This window comes from Arvicanthis niloticus, chromosome 13 (genome assembly GCF_011762505.2).
Source record: "Arvicanthis niloticus isolate mArvNil1 chromosome 13, mArvNil1.pat.X, whole genome shotgun sequence".
NCBI classification, from domain to species: Eukaryota; Metazoa; Chordata; class Mammalia; order Rodentia; family Muridae; genus Arvicanthis; species Arvicanthis niloticus.
The window spans coordinates 7,885,855-7,900,897 of NC_047670.1; the positions used below are offsets into that span (position 1 = coordinate 7,885,855).

General features: G+C 43.8%; 1 pseudogene; it reads left to right on the plus strand.

Moving 5' to 3' along the window:
* The first annotated feature begins 5,701 nt into the window (after positions 1-5,701).
* LOC117719171 (serine/threonine-protein phosphatase 2A 56 kDa regulatory subunit gamma isoform pseudogene) lies at positions 5,702-8,762 on the plus strand (annotated as a pseudogene).
* Positions 8,763-15,043: the final 6,281 nt, after the last annotated feature.

Below are 15,043 nucleotides of genomic sequence, written 5' to 3' on the forward strand. Positions count from 1 at the left end.
TCTTATCTTTGATCTCTAACCCTTTGGTACTCTTGCCATTCAAATATGGTTTCCCATCTCCTGAGTTGCTCATCCCAGCAAAGGCTACCACTGACCACTGTGAAACCTGAAGCGTACAGATGCTTCCTACCCTCTGTCAAGTCTGTCTTCTAACTAACATACCCTGCTGAGAATTTCAGCTTCCTACACCTTAAAGCCTGGCCACCGAGTTAGTGCGCTTTCTTCAGTCCCTCCAGGCCACCATGCAAACTCCTGCTCAAGTGGTCGCTGTTAGAGGTGATTCTGAATATTCTGCTGGGTTATTTAATATTGTCCCTGATCTTTAGGATGGATTATCTTCAATATTCATGCTACAGTGCTGCACACACTATATCCCATTCTCTATTATAGGCCCATGGGTCTCTTGAGCACCCTGTGATGTTTCCATAATGCCTTTTCCTTCCTTCTTCTGGCCAATGGCTATCTATTGTTTAAGAAGTGTTAGGAGAACTGTCTTTTCTCTAGGAAGTCTTTTCAGGTCTCTTGCCTGGGGCTAGGGTTCTAGTTCAGTTGGACTAGTCATTGCTGACATCCAGGAACCCGGCGATGAGTCAGATGTGGCATACACAGATGTGGCAGCTTCTGCCTGTAACCCCAGCAACTGGAAGTTGAAGCAATAGACTCAGAAGTTTAAGTTCATCGTCATTCTTGGCTACACGGAAAATTAAGGGCCAGCCTGAGCTACAGGAGATCCTATAACAATCCCCACCCAGATCCAGTTTTCCTTCTCAGGTCTCCTCCCCACCACCCCAAGATATCCAATTTTCAGAAAATCGTTTTGGTTGTTTGTTTGTGACAGGGTCTCATGTAGTCCAAGCTGCCCTCAAACTCTTTGTGTAGCCGAGGATGACTTTTAACTTATAAGCCCCCTCCCTCCATTTCTCTAGTACTGACTGTGCCAGCAAACACCACCATGCGGGGCTTGTGTGATGCTGAGAATCCAACCCAAGGCTTTACACATGCTAGGCAAGTACTCTACCAACTGAGCTACAATCCCATCCCTAGAAGTTGTTCTTGAGGGCTGGGGAACTTCGTCTTTTACTACATTTGTAAGCTCGGCTCTAGACGGTCTACCTTTGCACACGGAGTTCAGTGCCAGGCTCACAGGAAATACCCAGGCATCCTTGTGGATCTCAGTTGACTGAAACTGCTCTTGATGCTCTACAAGCCAGCCTCTTTCCCAGCAGGCTCCTCTCTCGAGTGCCACCACACACAAGGTTGTGGGATGAATGCTACTTTTCTCTTATTTTAAGGGCACTAGATACTGTGATAGCTTCAAAGCAGAGACCTCCATTGTGGGCTCAGAGCTTACCTGGATCTTGAAATGCAACAAGAAGCCCAGAAATACAGAAAGCACATCTTCTTGTTGAGTCCTATATATTGGCAAGCTCAATGTTATTCTGTCTGTCTTCTCTACCCCTTCTGTTTGCTCAGTGCTAAGGTGCAGCAAAGTCAGTAAGTAGGGTCTGAGGACTAGAGAGCCCTGCGCAAACATGACTTGCTACATTTCAAGTCATTTCTTCTCCTTTCCTGTTGAATAGTACATGCTTGTTTTACTCAGAATGTGGAAAACAATTTTAATGTGCAGACTGTCTTTTATTACCCCAATCTTTAAAAGATTCACAGGGAACACAGTTATGAGTCAGGTTAGAGGGGAGTAAAGGTAACTTCTCTTAACCATCTTGGCCTCCCCCCACCATCCCCACGGGTCAGGTCACCTTAGCTTTTAGCTGCTGCTTTCAGGGACCTTTGCCATCATTCCTGGCTAACCCCTTCTGAGCTAGAGCCCTGCCTGCCTGCCTCCCAACAGGAAGCGATCTTTCTGCTTTTAGGCGAGCCACACGCCTTCCAGCCAGCCAGCAGCTCTAACTAATTAGCACACGTGATAGGAATTGGAAACAAAGTCGCCAACAATAGGAGCGTGGGAACCCCAGCCGCGCCACAGTTCCACCTCCCCTCCACCCGCCCTGTCCCCTCTGTGCAGGACCAGGGGCCACCAGGGCGGTGTCCCTGTGGAGGGTCATCCCCCAGTCTTGGCTAGTGATGGTCAGAGCTCTTGCAAGATCCAGCTGGAGGTCAGTCACTGAGTGTTGATCAGAGCCAGAGAAGAACAACTGTTACCAAAAATCCTTGAGGCAGGTCAGTGTCCTGAAGGCTCAGTGACCCGCTTTGGCAATGTTAAAGAGACCAGCTCATTGTGCTAAGCAGAGGAGGGGTACCGCCCTGTTCCTTTCTGCGGAGCTAGACCCAACCCAGTAGCCCCAGGACAGCATCCCTAACCTGGGCGTTCCTCGCCTGGGCCTCTGTCCTGGGTGCCCCTTAGCTGGCTGAAAGCAACTCTAGGCACTTGACACTCAAAGTTCTCCTGTGTCAAGGTTGCCCTGAATGGAGGCCAATGGAGACTTGCTTTAGTTTCCCAGTACAGGACACTGATGACTTAAAAACCTTCAGCTTTATGAGATAGAATTCATATACAACTCACTCACTTGTATCCGACTGGATCAATTTTAGTGTTTTTCTAGATGTGCACAACTATCAGTTGATGGTAGAATATTTTCATTTTCTCAAAAACAAATTCTTGGTTGGTGGCATAGATCAGTAACACAGCAGAAGCATGGGTAAGACCCTAGGTTCAGTCTCTAACTGTCACATGCAGGCACAAATCTCCGATGCAGTTACACACAGACACACAGACACACACACAGACACACATACAGACACACAGACACACATACAGACACACAGACACACAGACATACATACAGACACACAGACACACAGACACACATACAGACACACAGACACACAGACATACATACAGACACACAGACACACAGACACACAGACACAGATACACAGACACATACACAGACAGACACACAGACAGACACACACACATACAGACACACAGACACACAGACACATATATAGACACACAGACACATACACAGACAGACACACAGACAGACAGACACACAGACAGACACACAGACACATACACAGCAAGACACACATACAGACACACAGACACACAGACAGACACATATACAGACACACAGACACACAGACACACATACAGACACACAGACACACAGACAGACACACAGACAGACACACAGACAGACACACACACATACAGACACACAGACACACAGACACATATATAGACACACAGACACAAACACAGACAGACACACAGACAGACAGACACACAGACAGACACACAGACACATAGACAGACACACAGACAGACACACAGACAGACACACAGACACATACACAGACAGACACACAGACACACAGACACACAGACACACAGACACATACACAGACACATATACAGACACACAGACACACAGACAGACAGACAGACAGACACACAGACAGACACACAGACACATACACAGACAGACAGACAGAAAGATACACACACACACACACACACACACACACACACACACGCACCTGGTACCTCAAGCTATTTCTTCCCATCTCTAGTAGTCTTCCAGGCTGACCAGAGTTTTATATGTCATCTTTGTTTTGGTTTCTTTCACTTACCAGGTTCTTCAGGGTACTTCCAGGTTCTGCTAAGAATCAGCACTTTTTTTTTTCATTCCAATAATATTTTCCTACATATTCTACTACAATAATATTATACTACAGGGATTTAAATCCCATTTTGTTGATGGGTACTGGAATTGTGGCCATTGTGAATGATGCTAAAAAAGTTCACTTGGGCTTCCTGACATAAGCTTTCTCCTGAGTAGATAAACAGAAGTGGAGTTGCTGGTTTGAAGGAAAATTTGTGTCTGGCTTTCAAAGAAAGTCCCTGGTAGCTCCAAGTGACCAGAGTTCCCAGCCACAAAGCACGCTAGTGTCTGTTTTTTCCTTTCTCCAGATCCTCGTCAACACTGGCTGTTGACTGTCCCTTTGACTACAGCCATTCTACAACCAAATATATGAAAGGAGTTCTCAGTTATAAAATTAAAAAAATTGGATGAGCCCTAAACTCTCTGCAGTGTGAATTTCTGAGGCCTTCCTGAGAATAAGACCTGTGACTTGCACAGTATATTCTAAAAAGGTTACGAATGGCAACTTAACTATAGCAGCTGCTAAAAGCAACAGTATCATTGTTTGGGTGCCGGAGACTGAAATAGAAAGTTAATTAATTACAAGTATTTCTAGCTGATGTATGGAGTTGGACAAGAATGTCCACATTAGGGACTGACTGCATTTGATACTCTTCCATCCTTCCTCTAGCAGGCAAGTTGTACCCGTGTTGTATGATTAACAATGACCCTGTGTAATTCTAGACTATCAGCTGGCAGTAAATCCCCACCCTGCATTGTGACTCACCCCCACACAGAGACTTTTCCTGAAACCAGGCAGTTTAATCAGGGTTAAACTTTATTTAGCTATGAGTATAAATTTGCATTGAGGGGCTACTTTCTTAATAATGGCTATGATGTTTCTGTTGACGTGACTGGCTGTGGCTCGGCAAAAGGACAGGATACTATCTTACTATGTTAAGAAAATTCAGTTGATGTGTTGTATTTATGGCAGGGAAGAGGATGGGAGGACCTTCCCTTGGCTTAACCCATCTATTTCTCAAATTCAAATGACTATCAGGATTTTAATGTGTTTTGTTCCCCAACGGGTATCTGTTGTGCATAATGACTAAGATGTCTCCCTTTTAAAAGATGTCACATTTAACACAGAAGAGGCAAACACCATACTTGAAGCATTCTCCCACTGATCCTGTGCTCCTCGAGGCCTTCTCCCATTGGCACTGAGCTTGCTTGGTAAAGCACTGGCTTTGCTGTGACTTCACCTTGGCTACATATCATAATCACCTGGAGAGTGTTACAGTATAGTTTTGCCAGACTCCAGTGCAAATTAATGAAATCCAACTCCCTGGACTCTTGCAGTGGGAGTGCGGGGGTGCTGAGTGGTGTTAACTTCAGTATTTTCCACCAGGTCCCTAATATTTCCAAGTACAGAAGGGCTGAAGGTAGTCTCACTGGTTCTCAGTGTGCAGTTTAAGAAGCAATAGCATCACTTGGGGATCCGACTGAAATGCAAGTTCATGGGCCCAGAAACTTCAGGACAGAAGACCTCATATTCAGTGCTTTAACAATTATCCACCAGCTGTCTGTGGTGGCACAGGCCTTTAATCTTAGCACCTGGCAGGCAGAGGCATAGGCAGGCACATCTCTGTGTGTTTGAGGCCAGAACAGGTAGAGCTACACACAGAAACCAACAAGAAAAACAAACCAACCAACCCAGCAGCTAGAAATAAGTATCCACCAATGTGATGTGCTCTGGTGTAGGACCCTGAAGGGCTGCCATGCCCTGGCTGAGACTTTCCTTGTGCTGCTGTCTGCAAAGTAACATTCTGCAGTTTTTCTAACAACAAAACATCCTGTTAAAGGATGATGCCCTGTGCAGGGACTTTCCACTATACAAACCATTGCCCCCCCCAGTTGAGCTCCTGTAGGTGTTTTTCCCTCCCAGGTTTGGTGTATATATTGAACCTGCTCAGTAAAAGCTTCAGCATTCTCTCATAATGAATGACTCAAGTCTGTGTCTTCCTTGAATCCCCCAGGCCTACGTCCAAGCTCTGTACCATGGCAGCGCTGGTGCTGTAAAGTAGAGGTCCCACCGAGATCTGGAAAGTGAGGAGAACCTGATGGTATCATTCCTTAAAGAAGCTGGCTGGCTCAGTGAGTGAAATGTATTGGAGAAGCTTCGTGGGATCAAACTGAAAGTAAGTAGCACTATGTGACTTTGATCATTTTGATTACGCCATGGGAACTAGGAGTTCCTCCCTACAAGTAGTGGTACAGGATGATGCAGCTAAGAAATCCTTGCAAGAGGTGGAGAACAGCTCCAGTTCTGGGGATGAGGAAGAAATTTTAGAAAAGGAAAAATTGAAAAAAATGCAAGGTCAAAAAATTGGAAGGGGAGCCTGGAAAAGGAGAAGTGAGAGTGTACAAGTGACTCAGTACCAGCAGTCACCGTGGCAGCTGGGATGGTGCAATGGCCAGGCCAGGGGCACTTCTGCTGCTGCAGTGACAGTGGCAGCAGGTGGTGCAGCCCACACCAGCCATGCTGAATAAAAACAAGAAGGAGAAAGAACCACCAAAACTGGTGAAAAGTGGAAAAGGTTCAAAAGAAGGACAAGATACAGCAGAAGCAGATGTAGCCAGCAGGAAAAACAGCCTTGCAGCTGTCCAGTCTTCGACATCTACTAAAATAAAAGTACCAGTCTCTCAGCCCATCGTCATCCCTGTGAAGAAAGACAAATGACAGAACTCTTCACGGTTTAATGCCAGCAATAATAAAGAACTGCAAAAACTCCCAACTTTAAAAGATATTCCTCCTGAGGGCCAAGAGAAGCTTTTTATCCAGAAGCTACATCAGTGTTGTGTCCTCATTGACTTTGCTTCTGACCCATTCAGCGACCTGAAGTGGAAGGAAGTAAAGTGAGCTGCACTAAGTAAGATGGTGGGATATATCACCTACAACCAGAAAGTGATCACAGAGCCCATTTACCCCAAGGCTGTCCATGTGTTTGCAGTTAATGTTTCAGACCTTGCCACCCTCCTCCAACCCTACGGGAGCAGAATTCGACCCAGGAGGAGATGAACCAATGTTAGAAGCAGCCTGGCCTCATCCACAGCTTGTTTATGAATTTTTCTTAAGATTTTTAGAGTCTCCAGGTTTCCAGCTCAATATAGCAAAGAAATATATTAATCAGAAGTTTATATTGCAGCTTCTAGAACTCTTTGACAGCAAGGATCCTTGGGAGAGATATTTTCTAAAACGACCTTGCACAGATTCTATGTGAATTTCTTAGGCCTGCGCGCTTACATCAGGAAACAGATCAATAATATATTTTATAGGTTTGTCTATGAGACAGAGCACCACAATGGCATAGCAGAGTTACTGGAGATCCTGGGAAGTATAATTAATGTATTTGCCTTACCACTAAAAAAAGAGCACAAGATTTTCCTGTTGAAGGTGTTGCTGTCTTAGCATGAAGTGAGGACCCTGAATATCTACCATCCCAAGCTGGTGTACTGTGTCATGCAGTTTTTAGAGAAGGACAGCACCCTCAATGAACCAGTGGTAATGGCACTTCTCAAATACTGGCCAAAGACTCACAGTCCAAAAGAAGTAATGTTCCTAAATGAATTAGAAGAAATTTTAGATGTAATTGAACTATCAGAATTTGTGAAGATCATAGAGCCTCTTTTCTGACAGTTAGCCAGATGTGTTTCCAGCCCTCACTTCCAGGGCAGAGTGGGCACTCTATTACTGGAACAATGAGTACATCCTGAGTTTCAATACACGCTTGATATACGATGCTCTGGAACTCTTCATGGAGATGAACCAGAAACTCTTGCACCCAGCAGTTCAAAGCAGAGAGACTGAAAGAGAAGCTAAAAATGAAAGAGTGAGAAGAAGCATGGGTTAAAATAGAAAATCTAGCCAAAGTGAATTCCCAGATACTAAAAGAGAGTAACTCGGGAGTGTTGAGGCTTTCCATGACACCTCCTAGGAAGGAGATGAAAATTTAGACCTTGAAAATGAGAGAGAGTATCAGAAAAGCAGTTGTTCTCTCCCCAGCCGTGTTAGCAAAAGAGAAGGAAAAGGCTGTTTCTGAGCCCTCCTGGGAGCAAGAAAAAATCAGGAGACGTCCTGCTTTCTCTCTAGCTCCTACTGGAGAAATCCTTAGTTCTGCTTTCCCCGTCTATTGTCAGTTCTTGGCACACCAATCTGTCCACATGTATTGTCTGTTTTTGTTTCACTGTTTGAATGATTGTTGTTCTATGTCTTATGTTAAAAAAGTGTTTATTGGGTATTATTAAAAATTCACAACTTTGATAATAGAAAGTTGGTTTAACTAGTAACTCAGGGAGAGATAGCTCCACCATTAAAGGCCAGGCTATAGTGGCAAGGGCACGTTTAACTTTAAAAAATTATCTTGAAAAACAAAAAAGGAGGAGTTTACTTCACACCTCATGCAAGATTTTAAAATTTTTATTAGTGGATAAGGATTTCATTGTCTGCCACAGACAGACATTGGAAATGAGCCCAGAAGGCACTGAGCTTAGTGAAATGGAAAGAATTGTCACCAGGTGTATGGAAAGGGCCTGACCCTGTGTTAGTCGGGGCAAGAGGTTCTGTTTGTGTTTTTCCTAAAGATGCCAAAAGTCCTGTTTGGATTCCCAAGTATTGCATGTGCCCTGTAACTATGGAACCTCGCTCAGGCAAAGATCTACTGGAGCTTTGTGAAGAATCCCCCCCTCCCCTCCCCAGTTCTGATGTCAGTGGGGTTAAGTAGCTCAGCCTGGTCAGTCATAGTTTCCATCAACAGGACTACTGGAAAAGCTGCAGAGGAATTGATATTTCTTTGCCACTTTTGCAGACAGCAGACCCAGTCCCAGGCAATTACTAATCAGGTGCTTGTGTCACTGGCACTAGAGCACCCTACTGCCCAGGTTTGTCTCAGCCTTTATTGAGAATAGTTAGTTAATAACAGGCAACTCCTTTGCAGTCCTTACCTACCTAAGACAGGGGCCCTGAGGCTGGCAGAGATTCCAAGTGATAGGTAATTGGTATTGATGTAAGGTGACCTAAGACAGATGCTATTCGCCTATAAAATAAAAATGGAGGAACTGTAGGCCCCCGAAGGGCTGGCATACCCTGGCTGAGACTCCGTGTGCTGCTGTCTGCAAAGTAACATTCTGCAGTTTTTCTAACAACAAAACATCCTGTTGAAGGTGTGATGCCCCGGGCAGGCACTTTCCACTATACAAACCATTGCCCCCCACTTAAGCTCCTGTAGGTGTTTTCCCCTCCCCAGTTTGGTGTATATATTGAACCTGCTCAGTAAAAGCTTCAGCATTCTCTCATAACGAATGACCCAAGTCTGTGTCTTCCTTGAATCCCCCAGGCCTACATCCAAGCTCTGTACTATGGCAGTGCTGGCACTGTCACTCTGGAGCCTAAGATAACTAGTTGTCACTTTTCTATTTGACTTCCTGTTGGAGTCGTCAGAGGACTTAAATACTAACACATGGATTCTGTCCCCAAAGGTTGTGCTTTCAGTTATTTTATGATGTGGTCTGATAACTCAAATTTTATTTTTTAGAAAAAAAGATCCTGGATGATTCTAGTATGGGGTCCAGTTGCAAACCACAGTGCTAACTTAAGCAATTCCTAAAGCATATTTCTAAGCAAGGTGTGGCAGCATCTGTTGGGAGCCGACTTTTAGCAGAAAGTGGCTAGAAAGCAGCTATCCACATGCTAGCCACGCCTCCAAGGCTTAGTCATATCCACATGCCTACAAGGCACGTGGCAAAAGTGTATAAATACCCCAGATTTCCCTTCAATAAAAGAGACTTGAGACTTGATCAGAACCTCTGTCTTGTCTCCATTCCTTGTATCTCTTCCCCTTATCCCCACTCTCTCTCTCTTTAGACACTGACCCAAAGACTGGAACAGCAGTTTGAAGCTGGGCAGTGATGGCATACGCCTTTAATCCCAGCCTTTGAAAGGCCAAGCCAAGCAGAGCGGAGCAGGTGGCAACATAGTAACTATTCAGGCATTGTTAAGTCTTTTGTCTCAAGCCAGGTAGAGCAGAGCCGGTTGCAACAAGCATCCTCTGGGAAAGTGTTTGGAAGATGAATTCTGGAGCCATCCCAGTTTGATTCCCTGTAGTTAGTATCCCTGAATCCATGTGATTCTGACTCTTGCTGCCTTCAGCACAGCACTAGGTTCTGAAATTGGGATACAGGTGTGTGTGTGTGTGTGTGTGTGTGTGTGTGTGTGTGTGTGTACTCTTCCCCCCATTATTTGGATACATTATAGTTCATTATGAAACTGTGGACTAGGCTGGCTATGGTGGCACATATGGCACCACATACCTTTAATTCCATCAGAGGCAGGTGGATCTCTGTGGGTTCAAGACCAGCTTGGTCTACATAGCAAGTTGGAGGTCAGCCAGGGCTACACAGTAAGACAAAGAAGCAGAAAGCACAAAACAAAAAACCCACTGTGGAGTACAGGCATCAGAGGAGCAGTTTCTCTGTCTGTATAATTAATATATATTATTAAATTCTATTATTACCATTGTAATGTACACTTTACTGTTAATTGTTTTGCTTTTGTAGATTTGAAGGATGGCCTGGTCTATGCTTTTATCTTTTACTTGCTCATTTATCTGACACTCAAATATCTGAGCATCTCATTTGACACAGGAAGACAATGGTTTCCTTTATTGTCTGCAGAACCCTTCCCATGGGAAATTTATTTTGAGAGTCACAGTTTCTCAAGATAGGCAGCAACTCTATTAGACATCAAACTCCAACTGTCACCATTGGAACTACACCCAAATTCAAATGGCTTAAATTGCGAATTTAACACACATCCCTAATTCTTTGGGAAAGTACCGGGTTCTTACCATTCCTGAGAACTGGGCAGATCTCAAAGCTACACAGTTGAATACTATGTATCTCTGGATCTCTGGACAGACTGAGTCTAAGCAACTTTGTTTCCTTCTGAGCATTCCCACTGGAGTCAGGCTCTCCACCAGCACAGATAAATGGTTTCTTAAAGTAATGGATTGCAAACGTAGTCCTTGGACCAACCTAGTCACGGTAAATTCCTGCGATGCATGCTAGATGCTGAGAGCCACTGTTTCAGAGCTAGAAAATGGAAAGTGACTTGTCTTGTTTTGTTTACTTACAGTAGTCCAGGCCATCCTAGAAGTTACTACTGTAGCCTAGGCTAGCCTCAGACTCCCAAATGTTGGGATTGCAAGTGGCAAGCATAGAAATGAATTTTGAGGCAATTACTTCTATCTGTTGACAAGCTGAGTGATGCTCAATGCCCTGTCATCATTCATTTCCCACGATCCTTCCATCCCTGGGCACAGTCTTCATCACACTTACTCCCAGCAGATATCAACACTTAGGACTTTCTTCTATAAGTCATTTTAAATCATCTCAACTATAAGCAAGTACACACTGGGAGTCTCCCTCCGTTTCTGGTCTAACAGATAATTTTACTCAGTTCACTTCCTTGCCCCCAGGGATGCATAACTCCTGTCTTACAGGTCATCCTTTCCCCTGCCTGCTTACCCTGAAGGGTATCCTTTCTCTACAACATCCCTAGATGACCACATCCTCTCCTTTTCCTGTTTTGACTCGACAAAACAGAGATAATAAGATCAAAGGCATCCACTTATTCTTGAACTGTTGCATCAAAACAAAACTTGAACTATTCTTTTTTCTTCTCACCATCTAAACATAAAATTCTGGCTTGCACTAAAATTGTGCAAGATTGTGGAGACACAGAGACCACCGCATATGCACAAACACACACACACACACACACACACACACACACACACACACACACACGTACACACACACAGAGAGAAAGGAATGTCAATGAACATGGACCATGATGTGCTCTCAGGTTCTAGTGTGTTTACAGAAACCTTAAGAATGGCAAACTCCACAAGGCAGACTATTTAAAGTATATAATACAGTGCCTTTGTAGAACACATTTACCTGTTAGAAAGCAGAATCTTGTATATAAATGTGTTGGTCAATATTGTTGATTTCATGAGATTTATAACTACCATAGACACACACCCCTGGGTTTGCCTATAAGGGATTTCCCAGACGAGGTTAACTGGCAGTGGGGTGTGGGGGAGCTCACCCTAAATGTAGGTGGCACCGTCCAATGGTTTGGGATTCTTGAATAAAGAGGAAAAAGTGAATGAATGAACATAATTTATCGTTTTGCTTTTCTGAAGTGGACACAGTGTGACTGCCAGCTGGCTTCCCCTCTACCTCCCTTGCCATTTGGACTGTCCCTTGGAACCATGAGCCAAAATAAATCCTTTCTTCTTTGGTCTGATATTTTGTCAGAGCAATGAATTAGAAAAAACAGAGAATGTGGGTCAAGTTAAGAATGAATCCTTCCAATCAGATTTCAAGAAGAAAAAAAAAAAGTTCAACAAATGGTGCAAATCAGAAATCAGTTGTATGGAAACAACAAATCTTTATGTTCTGAACCAAAATCCTAGAGGAAACGAAGATAGTAATGAACTGAGTATAAAAATGTTTTAACATAAGCCAATTAAAGTAACCAGCTTACAGAAAACAAGTTGTTTTCTCTAACCACTAAATATTAAAGAAACTCTTGAAACTGGGTACAAAAATCCTCCAAGACACAGATTTTACTGACAAATCATAAAATTCACAGAAAACTATGCTTATAGAATATGTATTTAATAGTTCCAGACATGAATTCTGTCTTGTGAAGTAGGCCTTACATCCAAGCAGAAAGTGGTTGTTACCACCATTTGTACCACTATTGCCTGAGTGGACATATCTTGACAGGCCAGGAGCTATATAGATCATACAGTTCAGAGTTGGGTAGAGCTACTGATTATTTTTCTTCCCCAAGAAGCGTGAATAAAAATTTTCAGCACTAAAGAAGCTATCCAATAGGAATGACATTTCCGAGTCTGTACCAGCTTGACTTCCCTATGTTCTCTGACTCAAGTACGTGGTGTCTTCAACAATAGGGTCCCGGCCTATGATACCACTGAAGGCCATGTCTGAGTCTGTGGCTCTGCAGGTAGCAGAGGTCTGTTACCACCAAAGGATATATCCGCCAGGCAGATAGTCCCCAAAAGGCCACTCAGGCAGGCAGGAGAGCTGGTCCAGACTGGTTCATGAAAGCAGAGAGTTGGCAGGCTGAACAGTTCAGATACTTCTCAGACCCAGATCCAGGGCTTTGCCCTGGCCCACCCCAAATATACCCCATCAATGAACTGCTGGAGTGTGTGAAGGAGCCAGTCCTATAGAACTACGTGATCTCCATACACAGGGCAACAGCAGGATGCCCAGCATGCACATTCAGCTCCAGTATTGATAGTAGCACAAGCCAGAGACCTTGTACCATCATTGCAATGAGCATTTGCCAGCAAAGATGTGTGGACAAAAGTGTATACTGTGGGACACACTGTGACACACTACAGCTTCCACAATGAGATTTTTTTGTTTTTCTCTGTTGGGTTGCAAGGGTGAAGGGTATGTAGGAGGGAGGGAAAGATGTGTGGGATTGGAACCCATGAATGTGAAATTCACAAAGAACCAATAAAGGTAGTAAACAATGACAACAACAAAACCCAAAACAAACAAACAAATAAATAAAAGACTTTAAAGGAGAGACATTGTGGCTCATATCGGAAATCCACACTCAGGAGGCTGAAGCAGTAAGTTAGGTTAGGTTAGGTTAGGTTAGGTTAGTTAAGGTTAGTGGAACTCTACACTGAGTTCCAAGTTAGGTTGGCTACCATGTGAAATCCTGTCTCAAAACAAAAACAAAAAACAAACAAACAAACAAAAATACCCTCCAAAGTTACTTTAAATATTTGTTACAGTGATTGTACAGGGATGAAGGAACTGAGGTAATGACATGATTGTACCCACAAACGCAGGGACAGTCTGACTATCTTCAAGCCAAGTGTACTCTGTTTTACAAAAATGATAGCATGTGTTTAAAAATCTATGACACACTCAGCCAGTTCAACTTTCTGTTTTCATACTTTTCCTCACATGATAGAAAATAAATTAATTTTATCCTCCAAAGGGCTGAAGTACACCTTCAGTGATAGGGTTCTTGGCTAGGATCTTGTTCTTGTACAGGCCCTGGATTTGATCTGAAATGGGGACAGGGCAGTGTTCCCCAATGACCAAAGACTTCCTGCTATGCTCTACCTCTTAAAGTTCGTCTTGGTCAATGTTCTCTTGCGTTGAAGAGACTATAGCAACTTTTATGAAAGAAAGCATTTAACTGGGGTTGGCTTACAGTTTCTCAGAGGTTTAGTTCGTTATCAGTTTCTCAGAGGTTTAGTCCGTTATCATCACGGTGGGGAGCACTCAGGCAGACATGTGCTGGAGAAGTAGTTGAGAGTTCCACATCAGGATCCACAGGCAGAGGAGAGAGAGAGAGAGAGAGAGAGAGAGAGAGAGAGAGAGAGAGAGAGAGAGAGAGAGAGAGAGACACTCTGGGCCTGTGGGCCTGTTGGGATTTTGAAACCTTGAAATCTACGTCCTAATGACACACTTCCTCCAACGAGGCCACACCTACAAGGTCATGGCTTCTAATCCTTCTCAAGCATTGCAGCTGACCAAACATTTAAATACATGAGCCTATGGAGGCCATTCCTATTCAAACCATCAGAAAGTCACTTCACCTCCCACTTTGGGAAATGAACATTTGATGTGTTCACTTTGGAGGATGGTCTGGTAGATCAAACCACAGTAGAAAGCAAAAGGAATTTTCTTCATGAATGGACTCAGCCAGCCTGAGCATGGCAAACACAGTCTGGCAGGCCTTGCTCTTCTGTATTTCCTCAGCCTTAAGCTGGATGTGTTATGCAGTATAATCTGGAATCAGAGTAATGGAATGATTTTCTAAATATAGATTTCTGATTTAAACATGGAGAATAAGAAAAAATTAATATCTAACTTTAAACATTAAATTGATTAGTAAAAACGCTGTCGTGTTTCTCAGATTAAAAAAAAAAAGTTTTGCCACAGGAATTATCTTACCTTCAGTCCTCATAGCTCAGTCCTACAGATGGAGTCATGCAGACAAGAATTCCCTTCTAGCTTTGGAGACAGGACATGCGAGAGGAGGGTCCCAGCATAATGGGGTGCCAGTGAGCCACCCCTACCGTACAGGCTCGCAGATGTCTGCTGTGTTCTGTAAAGAAAGAGGAGGAAGAGGAAGAGTCCAGAAGGATATGAGGATAGGAGCGGGAGGAGGGAAGAGGTCGTCCTGGTCTCTTCTCTTATCAGAGCACCAGTTTGACCATGATGGCTCCATCTTCCTCCAGATGTAATTATCTCCCAAGGGCCTTGCCTTAGGGTTACTATCACTGTGATGAAACACCGTGGCCAAAAGCGAA